We start from the raw sequence: 14469 nt of genomic DNA on the forward strand, positions 1-14469 counted from the left end.
GAACAACAACAATATACTAACAACTAATCTAAAAGAAAACAGCCACTAGCAGCAGGCTCCAAGTAGACAAACCTATTCTACCGTTATCATCATACAAATACGAATCAACATTCAAATTAACATTTATTATAACGTGTAGTTTCACAATCATGTTTGTCACAATACATTTCACAATAATACAAATCCTGACTCACTAGATCTATTGGAGTCATTTGAATACTATGAAGATGTTTTTATGATTAATAAAGCTGTAGATTGTTTGGTGGAAGAGGGGTTCCAATTGTCACTTTTATAGCACTCCTACTATTGAGTAACGCTTCATGTATTTTGAATTAAACTATTTGAATCAGGAATTTAGTACAGATATTGATTAAAGCTAAACTGATCATATAAGTTGATCTTAGCTAGAACCAAGTCATGTCTGGCCATTTATCTTATGCATAGCTGCTTTCAACAGACCCAGGTGGGACTTGAACCCACAATCCCCAGCTCCAGAGGCTGATGCCTTATCCATTAGGCCACTGGATCTCTTATTCCCAACAGAAAATTACATCTCGGTGGGGCAAACATACTTGAAACGTTTTGATGCATGCCAGCAAAGCCATTACACAAGACAATACAACATTAAAGAATACATTCATTGCACTATAACAGTGACAAACGGTACCCACAAACAGTTAGGCCCTATATAAAGCTTTCCCAACAGCAGAGCTTTCTTTTCAGCACCAAAACATTCTTACCACTGCTACACCTGGCTATCAGCGTAGCCTTGTCTGGCACTCAAAACAGTTCATTCAGCCTCGTTTACTGCCTTTAAGAAAAACATACTGTAGCTGATATGGCTGACTTGCTTAAACAAATGTGGTTCCTACTGACAATTGAGATGTACAATCTAATCTGGGGACAATAAAAGGCCACTTTAAAATGTGCAGTTTTTTCACAAAACACAAAGCCATAGATGTCTCAAGTTTTGAAATGAAAAATGAGTTCAAAATACATTATATACAGTCTAAAGCAGGGGTGCAAAATGGGGGGGACATAAATAAATATTATTATTTTTAATTTTTTCACCAGTTGGATAAACACTCCAAACAGCCTATCCGACTGCTTGGAGGTGACCGCATGGTCGTAAAGTATACCGTAGCCCCGTTTTGTATCACATTCCAATGATAGAACTTGGGGGGACAAAAATCTAATTTCAGAATGAGGGGGTTGGGGACAGGACATGTACTCCCCTGATTTAAAGAATCAGTGTCTTTTGGGGGGTTTTGCATTTTATTATGTTTTATATACAAGTCTACATCTTATTCATTTTGTTTTCCAGAAAGAGTGGAACTATTTCAACGTCTTCCTTCCCAAAGAGGGCAAAGACTCCAGCCTGCCCATGTTCTTCTGTTCCAAGTGGAGTGTGGGAAAAGTAGTGGACTACGCTGCCTCACTGGCCAGCCTCAAGAACAACAACAATATACTAACAACTAATCTAAAAGAAAACAGCCACTAGCAGCAGGCTCCAAGTAGACAAACCTATTCTACCGTTATCATCATACAAATACGAATCAACATTCAAATTAACATTTATTATAACGTGTAGTTTCACAATCATGTTTGTCACAATACATTTCACAATAATACAAATCCTGACTCACTAGATCTATTGGAGTCATTTGAATACTATGAAGATGTTTTTATGATTAATAAAGCTGTAGATTGTTTGGTGGAAGAGGGGTTCCAATTGTCACTTTTATAGCACTCCTACTATTGAGTAACGCTTCATGTATTTTGAATTCACTATTTGAATCAGGAATTTAGTACAGATATTGATTAAAGCAAAACTGTTCATTTAAGTTGATGTTAGCTAGAACCAAGTCATGTCTGGCCATTTATTTAATGCACAGCTGCTTTCAAGAGACCCAGGTGGGACTTGAACCCACAATCCCCAGCTCCGGAGGCTGATGCCTTATCCATTAGGCCACTGGATCTCTTATTCACAAAAGAAAATTACATCTTGGTGGGGCAAACATACTTGAAACGTTTTGATGCATGCCAGCAAAGCCATTACACAAGACAATACAACATTAAAGAATACATTCATTGCACTATAACAGTGACAAACGGTACCCACAAACAGTTAGGCCCCATATAAAGCTTTCCCAACAGCAGAGCTTTCTTTTCAGCACCAAAACATCCTTACCACTGCTACACCTGGCTATCAGCGTAGCCTTGTCTGGCAGCGAAACAGTTCATTCAGCCTCATTTACTGCCTTAAAAAAACATACTGTAGCTGATATGGCTGACTTGCTTAAACAAATGTGGTTCCTACTGACAATTGAGATGTACAATCTATGCTGGGGACAATAAAAGGCCACTTTAAAATGTGCAGTTTTTTCACAAAACACAAAGCCATAGATGTCTCAAGTTTTGAAATGAAAAATGAGTTCAAAATACATTATATACAGTCTAAAGCAGGGGTGCAACTTTGGTTTTCGAAATGGGGGGACATAACTATTATTATTTTTAATTTTTTCACCAGTTGGATAAACACTCCAAACAGCCTATCCGACTGCTTGGAGGTGACCGCATGGTCGTAAAGTATACCGTAGCCTCGTTTTGTATCACATTCCAACGATAGAACTTGGGGGACAAAAATGTAATTTCAGAATGAGGGGTTGGGGACAGGACATGTACTCCCCTGATTTAAAGAATCAGTGTCTTTTGGGGGTTTTGCATTTTATTATGTTTTATATACAAGTCTACATCTTATTCATTTTGTTTTCCAGAAAGAGTGGAACTATTTCAACGTCTTCCTTCCCAAAGAGGGCAAAGACTCCAGCCTGCCCATGTTCTTCTGTTCCAAGTGGAGTGTGGGAAAAGTAGTGGACTACGCTGCCTCACTGGCCAGCCTCAAGAACAACAACAATATACTAACAACTAATCTAAAAGAAAACAGCCACTAGCAGCAGGCTCCAAGTAGACAAACCTATTCTACCGTTATCATCATACAAATACGAATCAACATTCAAATTAACATTTATTATAATGTGTAGTTTCACAATCATGTTTGTCACAATACATTTCACAATAATACAAATCCTGACTCACTAGATCTATTGGAGTCATTTGAATACTATGAAGATGTTTTTATGATTAATAAAGCTGTAGATTGTTTGCAGTCATGACCTGAAGAGGGGTTCCAATTGTCACTTTTATAGCACTCCTACTATTGAGTAACGCTTCATGTATTTTGAATTCACTATTTGAATCAGGAATTTAGTACAGATATTGATTAAAGCTAAACTGATCATATAAGTTGATCTTAGCTAGAACCAAGTCATGTCTGGCCATTTATCTTAATGCATAGCTGCTTTCAACAGACCCAGGTGGGACTTGAACCCACAATCCCCAGCTCCAGAGGCTGATGCCTTATCCATTAGGCCACTGGATCTCTTATTCCCAACAGAAAATTACATCTTGGTGGGGCAAACATACTTGAAACGTTTTGATGCATGCCAGCAAAGCCATTACACAAGACAATACAACATTAAAGAATACATTCATTGCACTATAACAGTGACAAACGGTACCCACAAACAGTTAGGCCCTATATAAAGCTTTCCCAACAGCAGAGCTTTCTTTTCAGCACCAAAACATCCTTACCACTGCTACACCTGGCTATCAGCGTAGCCTTGTCTGGCAGCGAAACAGTTCGTTCAGCCTCGTTTACTGCCTTTAAGAAAAACATACTGTAGCTGATATGGCTGACTTGCTTAAACAAATGTGGTTCCTACTGACAATTGAGATGTACAATCTATGCTGGGGACAATAAAAGGCCACTTTAAAATGTGCAGTTTTTTCACAAAACACAAAGCCATAGATGTCTCAAGTTTTGAAATGAAAAATGAGTTCAAAATACATTATATACAGTCTAAAGCAGGGGTGCAACTTTGGTTTTCGAAATGGGGGGGACATAACTATTATTATTTTTAATTTTTTCACCAGTTGGATAAACACTCCAAACAGCCTATCCGACTGCTTGGAGGTGTCCGCATGGTCGTAAAGTATACCGTAGCCTCGTTTTGTATCACATTCCAACGATAGAACTTGGGGGGACAAAAATGTAATTTCAGAATGAGGGGTTGGGGACAGGACATGTACTCCCTGATTTAAAGAATCAGTGTCTTTTGGGGGTTTTGCATTTTATTATGTTTTATATACAAGTCTACATCTTATTCATTTTGTTTTCCAGAAAGAGTGGAACTATTTCAACGTCTTCCTTCCCAAAGAGGGCAAAGACTCCAGCCTGCCCATGTTCTTCTGTTCCAAGTGGAGTGTGGGAAAGTAGTGGACTACGCTGCCTCACTGGCCAGCCTCAAGAACAACAACAATATACTAACAACTAATCTAAAAGAAAACAGCCACTAGCAGCAGGCTCCAAGTAGACAAACCTATTCTACCGTTATCATCATACAAATACGAATCAACATTCAAATTAACATTTATTATAACGTGTAGTTTCACAATCATGTTTGTCACAATACATTTCACAATAATACAAATCCTGACTCACTAGATCTATTGGAGTCATTTGAATACTATGAAGATGTTTTATGATTAATAAAGCTGTTGATTGTTTGGTGCAGTCATGACCTGGAAGAGGGGTTCCAATTGTCACTTTTATAGCACTCCTACTATTGAGTAACGCTTCATGTATTTTGAATTAAACTATTTGAATCAGGAATTTAGTACAGATATTGATTAAAGCTAAACTGATCATATAAGTTGATCTTAGCTAGAACCAAGTCATGTCTGGCCATTTATCTTATGCATAGCTGCTTTCAACAGACCCAGGTGGGACTTGAACCCACAATCCCCAGCTCCAGAGGCTGATGCCTTATCCATTAGGCCACTGGATCTCTTATTCCCAACAGAAAATTACATCTCGGTGGGGCAAACATACTTGAAACGTTTTGATGCATGCCAGCAAAGCCATTACACAAGACAATACAACATTAAAGAATACATTCATTGCACTATAACAGTGACAAACGGTACCCACAAACAGTTAGGCCCTATATAAAGCTTTCCCAACAGCAGAGCTTTCTTTTCAGCACCAAAACATTCTTACCACTGCTACACCTGGCTATCAGCGTAGCCTTGTCTGGCACTCAAACAGTTCATTCAGCCTCGTTTACTGCCTTTAAGAAAAACATACTGTAGCTGATATGGCTGACTTGCTTAAACAAATGTGGTTCCTACTGACAATTGAGATGTACAATCTAATCTGGGGACAATAAAAGGCCACTTTAAAATGTGCAGTTTTTTCACAAAACACAAAGCCATAGATGTCTCAAGTTTTGAAATGAAAAATGAGTTCAAAATACATTATATACAGTCTAAAGCAGGGGTGCAAAAATGGGGGGACATAAATAAATATTATTATTTTTAATTTTTCACCAGTTGGATAAACACTCCAAACAGCCTATCCGACTGCTTGGAGGTGACCGCATGGTCGTAAAGTATACCGTAGCCCCGTTTTGTATCACATTCCAATGATAGAACTTGGGGGGACAAAAATCTAATTTCAGAATGAGGGGGTTGGGGACAGGACATGTACTCCCCTGATTTAAAGAATCAGTGTCTTTTGGGGGGTTTTGCATTTTATTATGTTTTATATACAAGTCTACATCTTATTCATTTTGTTTTCCAGAAAGAGTGGAACTATTTCAACGTCTTCCTTCCCAAAGAGGGCAAAGACTCCAGCCTGCCCATGTTCTTCTGTTCCAAGTGGAGTGTGGGAAAAGTAGTGGACTACGCTGCCTCACACCAGCCTCAAGAACAACAACAATATACTAACAACTAATCTAAAAGAAAACAGCCACTAGCAGCAGGCTCCAAGTAGACAAACCTATTCTACCGTTATCATCATACAAATACGAATCAACATTCAAATTAACATTTATTATAACGTGTAGTTTCACAATCATGTTTGTCACAATACATTTCACAATAATACAAATCCTGACTCACTAGATCTATTGGAGTCATTTGAATACTATGAAGATGTTTTTATGATTAATAAAGCTGTTGATTGTTTGGTGGAGTCATGACCTGGAAGAGGGGTTCCAATTGTCACTTTTATAGCACTCCTACTATTGAGTAACGCTTCATGTATTTTGAATTAAACTATTTGAATCAGGAATTTAGTACAGATATTGATTAAAGCTAAACTGATCATATAAGTTGATCTTAGCTAGAACCAAGTCATGTCTGGCCATTTATCTTATGCATAGCTGCTTTCAACAGACCCAGGTGGGACTTGAACCCACAATCCCCAGCTCCAGAGGCTGATGCCTTATCCATTAGGCCACTGGATCTCTTATTCCCAACAGAAAATTACATCTCGGTGGGGCAAACATACTTGAAACGTTTTGATGCATGCCAGCAAAGCCATTACACAAGACAATACAACATTAAAGAATACATTCATTGCACTATAACAGTGACAAACGGTACCCACAAACAGTTAGGCCCTATATAAAGCTTTCCCAACAGCAGAGCTTTCTTTTCAGCACCAAAACATCCTTACCACTGCTACACCTGGCTATCAGCGTAGCCTTGTCTGGCACTCGAAACAGTTCATTCAGCCTCGTTTACTGCCTTTAAGAAAAACATACTGTAGCTGATATGGCTGACTTGCTTAAACAAATGTGGTTCCTACTGACAATTGAGATGTACAATCTATGCTGGGGACAATAAAAGGCCACTTTAAAATGTGCAGTTTTTTCACAAAACACAAAGCCATAGATGTCTCAAGTTTTGAAATGAAAAATGAGTTGAAAATACATTATATACAGTCTAAAGCAGGGGTGCAACTTTGGTTTTCGAAATGGGGGGGACATAACTATTATTATTTTTAATTTTTTCACCAGTTGGATAAACACTCCAAACAGCCTATCCGACTGCATGGAGGTGTCCGCATGGTCCTAAAGTATACCGTAGCCTCGTTTTGTATCACATTCCAACGATAGAACTTGGGGGGACAAAAATTTAATTTCAGAATGAGGGGTTGGGGACAGGACATGTACTCCCTGATTTAAAGAATCAGTGTCTTTTGGGGGTTTTGCATTTTATTATGTTTTATATACAAGTCTACATCTTATTCATTTTGTTTTCCAGAAAGAGTGGAACTATTTCAACGTCTTCCTTCCCAAAGAGGGCAAAGACTCCAGCCTGCCCATGTTCTTCTGTTCCAAGTGGAGTGTGGGAAAAGTAGTGGACTACGCTGCCTCACTGGCCAGCCTCAAGAACAACAACAATATACTAACAACTAATCTAAAAGAAAACAGCCACTAGCAGCAGGCTCCAAGTAGACAAACCTATTCTACCGTTATCATCATACAAATACGAATCAACATTCAAATTAACATTTATTATAACGTGTAGTTTCACAATCATGTTTGTCACAATACATTTCACAATAATACAAATCCTGACTCACTAGATCTATTGGAGTCATTTGAATACTATGAAGATGTTTTATGATTAATAAAGCTGTTGATTGTTTGGTGCAGTCATGACCTGGAAGAGGGGTTCCAATTGTCACTTTTATAGCACTCCTACTATTGAGTAACGCTTCATGTATTTTGAATTAAACTATTTGAATCAGGAATTTAGTACAGATATTGATTAAAGCTAAACTGATCATATAAGTTGATCTTAGCTAGAACCAAGTCATGTCTGGCCATTTATCTTATGCATAGCTGCTTTCAACAGACCCAGGTGGGACTTGAACCCACAATCCCCAGCTCCAGAGGCTGATGCCTTATCCATTAGGCCACTGGATCTCTTATTCCCAACAGAAAATTACATCTCGGTGGGGCAAACATACTTGAAACGTTTTGATGCATGCCAGCAAAGCCATTACACAAGACAATACAACATTAAAGAATACATTCATTGCACTATAACAGTGACAAACGGTACCCACAAACAGTTAGGCCCTATATAAAGCTTTCCCAACAGCAGAGCTTTCTTTTCAGCACCAAAACATTCTTACCACTGCTACACCTGGCTATCAGCGTAGCCTTGTCTGGCACTCAAAACAGTTCATTCAGCCTCGTTTACTGCCTTTAAGAAAAACATACTGTAGCTGATATGGCTGACTTGCTTAAACAAATGTGGTTCCTACTGACAATTGAGATGTACAATCTATGCTGGGGACAATAAAAGGCCACTTTAAAATGTGCAGTTTTTTCACAAAACACAAAGCCATAGATGTCTCAAGTTTTGAAATGAAAAATGAGTTCAAAATACATTATATACAGTCTAAAGCAGGGGTGCAACTTTGGTTTTCGAAATGGGGGGGACATAAATAAATATTATTTTTAATTTTTTCACCAGTTGGATAAACACTCCAAACAGCCTATCCGACTGCTTGGAGGTGTCCGCATGGTCCTAAAGTATACCGTAGCCTCGTTTTGTATCACATTCCAATGATAGAACTTGGGGGACAAAAATCTAATTTCAGAATGAGGGGGTTGGGGACAGGACATGTACTCCCTGATTTAAAGAATCAGTGTCTTTTGGGGGTTTGCATTTTATTATGTTTTATATACAAGTCTACATCTTATTCATTTTGTTTTCCAGAAAGAGTGGAACTATTTCAACGTCTTCCTTCCCAAAGAGGGCAAAGACTCCAGCCTGCCCATGTTCTTCTGTTCCAAGTGGAGTGTGGGAAAAGTAGTGGACTACGCTGCCTCACTGGCCAGCCTCAAGAACAACAACAATATACTAACAACTAATCTAAAAGAAAACAGCCACTAGCAGCAGGCTCCAAGTAGACAAACCTATTCTACCGTTATCATCATACAAATACGAATCAACATTCAAATTAACATTTATTATAACGTGTAGTTTCACAATCATGTTTGTCACAATACATTTCACAATAATACAAATCCTGACTCACTAGATCTATTGGAGTCATTTGAATACTATGAAGATGTTTTATGATTAATAAAGCTGTTGATTGTTTGGTGTCATGACCTGGAAGAGGGGTTCCAATTGTCACTTTTATAGCACTCCTACTATTGAGTAACGCTTCATGTATTTTGAATTAAACTATTTGAATCAGGAATTTAGTACAGATATTGATTAAAGCTAAACTGATCATATAAGTTGATCTTAGCTAGAACCAAGTCATGTCTGGCCATTTATCTTATGCATAGCTGCTTTCAACAGACCCAGGTGGGACTTGAACCCACAATCCCCAGCTCCAGAGGCTGATGCCTTATCCATTAGGCCACTGGATCTCTTATTCCCAACAGAAAATTACATCTCGGTGGGGCAAACATACTTGAAACGTTTTGATGCATGCCAGCAAAGCCATTACACAAGACAATACAACATTAAAGAATACATTCATTGCACTATAACAGTGACAAACGGTACCCACAAACAGTTAGGCCCTATATAAAGCTTTCCCAACAGCAGAGCTTTCTTTTCAGCACCAAAACATTCTTACCACTGCTACACCTGGCTATCAGCGTAGCCTTGTCTGGCACTCAAAACAGTTCATTCAGCCTCGTTTACTGCCTTTAAGAAAAACATACTGTAGCTGATATGGCTGACTTGCTTAAACAAATGTGGTTCCTACTGACAATTGAGATGTACAATCTAATCTGGGGACAATAAAAGGCCACTTTAAAATGTGCAGTTTTTTCACAAAACACAAAGCCATAGATGTCTCAAGTTTTGAAATGAAAAATGAGTTCAAAATACATTATATACAGTCTAAAGCAGGGTGCAAAATGGGGGGACATAAATAAATATTATTATTTTTAATTTTTTCACCAGTTGGATAAACACTCCAAACAGCCTATCCGACTGCTTGGAGGTGACCGCATGGTCGTAAAGTATACCGTAGCCTCGTTTTGTATCACATTCCAATGATAGAACTTGGGGGACAAAAATCTAATTTCAGAATGAGGGGTTGGGGACAGGACATGTACTCCCCTGATTTAAAGAATCAGTGTCTTTTGGGGGTTTTGCATTTTATTATGTTTTATATACAAGTCTACATCTTATTCATTTTGTTTTCCAGAAAGAGTGGAACTATTTCAACGTCTTCCTTCCCAAAGAGGGCAAAGACTCCAGCCTGCCCATGTTCTTCTGTTCCAAGTGGAGTGTGGGAAAAGTAGTGGACTACGCTGCCTCACTGGCCAGCCTCAAGAACAACAACAATATACTAACAACTAATCTAAAAGAAAACAGCCACTAGCAGCAGGCTCCAAGTAGACAAACCTATTCTACCGTTATCATCATACAAATACGAATCAACATTCAAATTAACATTTATTATAACGTGTAGTTTCACAATCATGTTTGTCACAATACATTTCACAATAATACAAATCCTGACTCACTAGATCTATTGGAGTCATTTGAATACTATGAAGATGTTTTTATGATTAATAAAGCTGTAGATTGTTTGGTGGAAGAGGGGTTCCAATTGTCACTTTTATAGCACTCCTACTATTGAGTAACGCTTCATGTATTTTGAATTAAACTATTTGAATCAGGAATTTAGTACAGATATTGATTAAAGCTAAACTGATCATATAAGTTGATCTTAGCTAGAACCAAGTCATGTCTGGCCATTTATCTTATGCATAGCTGCTTTCAACAGACCCAGGTGGGACTTGAACCCACAATCCCCAGCTCCAGAGGCTGATGCCTTATCCATTAGGCCACTGGATCTCTTATTCCCAACAGAAAATTACATCTCGGTGGGGCAAACATACTTGAAACGTTTTGATGCATGCCAGCAAAGCCATTACACAAGACAATACAACATTAAAGAATACATTCATTGCACTATAACAGTGACAAACGGTACCCACAAACAGTTAGGCCCTATATAAAGCTTTCCCAACAGCAGAGCTTTCTTTTCAGCACCAAAACATTCTTACCACTGCTACACCTGGCTATCAGCGTAGCCTTGTCTGGCACTCAAAACAGTTCATTCAGCCTCGTTTACTGCCTTTAAGAAAAACATACTGTAGCTGATATGGCTGACTTGCTTAAACAAATGTGGTTCCTACTGACAATTGAGATGTACAATCTAATCTGGGGACAATAAAAGGCCACTTTAAAATGTGCAGTTTTTTCACAAAACACAAAGCCATAGATGTCTCAAGTTTTGAAATGAAAAATGAGTTCAAAATACATTATATACAGTCTAAAGCAGGGGTGCAAAATGGGGGGGACATAAATAAATATTATTATTTTTAATTTTTTCACCAGTTGGATAAACACTCCAAACAGCCTATCCGACTGCTTGGAGGTGACCGCATGGTCGTAAAGTATACCGTAGCCCCGTTTTGTATCACATTCCAATGATAGAACTTGGGGGGACAAAAATCTAATTTCAGAATGAGGGGGTTGGGGACAGGACATGTACTCCCCTGATTTAAAGAATCAGTGTCTTTTGGGGGGTTTTGCATTTTATTATGTTTTATATACAAGTCTACATCTTATTCATTTTGTTTTCCAGAAAGAGTGGAACTATTTCAACGTCTTCCTTCCCAAAGAGGGCAAAGACTCCAGCCTGCCCATGTTCTTCTGTTCCAAGTGGAGTGTGGGAAAAGTAGTGGACTACGCTGCCTCACTGGCCAGCCTCAAGAACAACAACAATATACTAACAACTAATCTAAAAGAAAACAGCCACTAGCAGCAGGCTCCAAGTAGACAAACCTATTCTACCGTTATCATCATACAAATACGAATCAACATTCAAATTAACATTTATTATAACGTGTAGTTTCACAATCATGTTTGTCACAATACATTTCACAATAATACAAATCCTGACTCACTAGATCTATTGGAGTCATTTGAATACTATGAAGATGTTTTTATGATTAATAAAGCTGTAGATTGTTTGGTGGAAGAGGGGTTCCAATTGTCACTTTTATAGCACTCCTACTATTGAGTAACGCTTCATGTATTTTGAATTCACTATTTGAATCAGGAATTTAGTACAGATATTGATTAAAGCTAAACTGATCATATAAGTTGATCTTAGCTAGAACCAAGTCATGTCTGGCCATTTATCTAATGCATAGCTGCTTTCAACAGACCCAGGTGGGAATTGAACCCACAATCCCCAGCTCCGGAGGCTGATGCCTTATCCATTAGGCCACTGGATCTCTTATTCCCAAAAGAAAATTACATCTTGGTGGGGCAAACATACTTGAAACGTTTTGATGCATGCCAGCAAAGCCATTACACAAGACAATACAACATTAAAGAATACATTCATTGCACTATAACAGTGACAAACGGTACCCACAAACAGTTAGGCCCCATATAAAGCTTTCCCAACAGCAGAGCTTTCTTTTCAGCACCAAAACATCCTTACCACTGCTACACCTGGCTATCAGCGTAGCCTTGTCTGGCAGCTCAAAACAGTTCATTCAGCCTCATTTACTGCCTTAAAAAAACATACTGTAGCTGATATGGCTGACTTGCTTAAACAAATGTGGTTCCTACTGACAATTGAGATGTACAATCTATGCTGGGGACAATAAAAGGCCACTTTAAAATGTGCAGTTTTTTCACAAAACACAAAGCCATAGATGTCTCAAGTTTTGAAATGAAAAATGAGTTCAAAATACATTATATACAGTCTAAAGCAGGGGTGCAACTTTGGTTTTCGAAATGGGGGACATAACTATTATTATTTTTAATTTTTTCACCAGTTGGATAAACACTCCAAACAGCCTATCCGACTGCTTGGAGGTGACCGCATGGTCGTAAAGTATACCGTAGCCTCGTTTTGTATCACATTCCAACGATAGAACTTGGGGGACAAAAATGTAATTTCAGAATGAGGGGTTGGGGACAGGACATGTACTCCCCTGATTTAAAGAATCAGTGTCTTTTGGGGGGTTTTGCATTTTATTATGTTTTATATACAAGTCTATATCTTATTCATTTTGTTTTCCAGAAAGAGTGGAACTATTTCAACGTCTTCCTTCCCAAAGAGGGCAAAGACTCCAGCCTGCCCATGTTCTTCTGTTCCAAGTGGAGTGTGGGAAAAGTAGTGGACTACGCTGCCTCACTGGCCAGCCTCAAGAACAACAACAATATACTAACAACTAATCTAAAAGAAAACAGCCACTAGCAGCAGGCTCCAAGTAGACAAACCTATTCTACCGTTATCATCATACAAATACGAATTAACATTCAAATGAACATTTATTATAATGTGTAGTTTCACAATCATGTTTGTCACAATACATTTCACAATAATACAAATCCTGACTCACTAGATCTATTGGAGTCATTTGAATACTATGAAGATGTTTTTATGATTAATAAAGCTGTAGATTGTCTGGTGCAGTCATGACCTGGAAGAGGGGTTCCAAATGTCACTTTTATAGCACTCCTACTATTGAGTAACGCTTCATGTATTTTGAATTAAACTATTTGAATCAGGAATTTAGTACAGATATTGATTAAAGCTAAACTGATCATATAAGTTGATCTTAGCTAGAAGCTAGTCATGTCTGGCCATTTATCTTATGCATAGCTGCTTTCAACAGACCCAGGTGGGACTTGAACCCACAATCCCCAGCTCCAGAGGCTGATGCCTTATCCATTAGGCCACTGGATCTCTTATTCCCAACAGAAAATTACATCTCGGTGGGGCAAACATACTTGAAACGTTTTGATGCATGCCAGCAAAGCCATTACACAAGACAATACAACATTAAAGAATACATTCATTGCACTATAACAGTGACAAACGGTACCCACAAACAGTTAGGCCCCATATAAAGCTTTCCCAACAGCAGAGCTTTCTTTTCAGCACCAAAACATCCTTACCACTGCTACACCTGGCTATCAGCGTAGCCTTGTCTGGCAGCGAAACAGTTCATTCAGCCTCATTTACTGCCTTAAAAAAACATACTGTAGCTGATATGGCTGACTTGCTTAAACAAATGTGGTTCCTACTGACAATTGAGATGTACAATCTATGCTGGGGACAATAAAAGGCCACTTTAAAATGTGCAGTTTTTTCACAAAACACAAAGCCATAGATGTCTCAAGTTTTGAAGTGAAAAATGAGTTCAAAATACATTATATACAGTCTAAAGCAGGGGTGCAACTTTGGTTTTCAAAATGGGGGGGACATAAATATTATTATTTTTAATTTTTTCACCAGTTGGATAAACACTCCAAACAGCCTATCCGACTGCTTGGAGGTGTCCGCATGGTCCTAAAGTATACCGTAGCCTCGTTTTGTATCACATTCCAACGATAGAACTTGGGGGACAAAAATGTAATTTCAGAATGAGGGGGATGGGGACAGGACATGTACTCCCCTGATTTAAAGAATCAGTGTCTTTTGGGGGTTTTGCATTTTATTATGTTTTATATACAAGTCTACATCTTATTCATTTTGTT

At 38.4% G+C, this 14469-nt stretch overlaps 10 non-coding genes across 10 annotated transcripts; all 10 read right to left on the reverse strand.

Moving 5' to 3' along the window:
* Positions 1-455: 455 nt before the first annotated feature.
* trnaq-cug lies at positions 456-528 on the reverse strand. The gene has a single exon. It is a non-coding gene; the product is annotated as a tRNA-Gln (tRNA).
* Positions 529-1906: 1378 nt separating this feature from the next.
* On the reverse strand, positions 1907-1979 carry trnar-ccg. The gene has a single exon. It is a non-coding gene; the product is annotated as a tRNA-Arg (tRNA).
* A 1390-nt stretch (positions 1980-3369) lies between these two features.
* On the reverse strand, positions 3370-3442 carry trnaq-cug. Its single transcript has one exon. It is a non-coding gene; the product is annotated as a tRNA-Gln (tRNA).
* A 1395-nt stretch (positions 3443-4837) lies between these two features.
* trnaq-cug lies at positions 4838-4910 on the reverse strand. The gene has a single exon. It is a non-coding gene; the product is annotated as a tRNA-Gln (tRNA).
* Positions 4911-6298: 1388 nt separating this feature from the next.
* Positions 6299-6371, reverse strand: trnaq-cug. The gene has a single exon. It is a non-coding gene; the product is annotated as a tRNA-Gln (tRNA).
* A 1397-nt stretch (positions 6372-7768) lies between these two features.
* trnaq-cug lies at positions 7769-7841 on the reverse strand. The gene has a single exon. It is a non-coding gene; the product is annotated as a tRNA-Gln (tRNA).
* A 1394-nt stretch (positions 7842-9235) lies between these two features.
* Positions 9236-9308, reverse strand: trnaq-cug. The gene has a single exon. It is a non-coding gene; the product is annotated as a tRNA-Gln (tRNA).
* Positions 9309-10682: 1374 nt separating this feature from the next.
* trnaq-cug lies at positions 10683-10755 on the reverse strand. Its single transcript has one exon. It is a non-coding gene; the product is annotated as a tRNA-Gln (tRNA).
* A 1378-nt stretch (positions 10756-12133) lies between these two features.
* Positions 12134-12206, reverse strand: trnar-ccg. Its single transcript has one exon. It is a non-coding gene; the product is annotated as a tRNA-Arg (tRNA).
* A 1396-nt stretch (positions 12207-13602) lies between these two features.
* trnaq-cug lies at positions 13603-13675 on the reverse strand. The gene has a single exon. It is a non-coding gene; the product is annotated as a tRNA-Gln (tRNA).
* Between the last annotated feature and the right edge of the window lie 794 nt (positions 13676-14469).

The sequence above is a fragment of the Oncorhynchus gorbuscha genome, linkage group LG12 (genome assembly GCF_021184085.1).
Source record: "Oncorhynchus gorbuscha isolate QuinsamMale2020 ecotype Even-year linkage group LG12, OgorEven_v1.0, whole genome shotgun sequence".
NCBI lineage: Eukaryota > Metazoa > Chordata > Actinopteri > Salmoniformes > Salmonidae > Oncorhynchus > Oncorhynchus gorbuscha.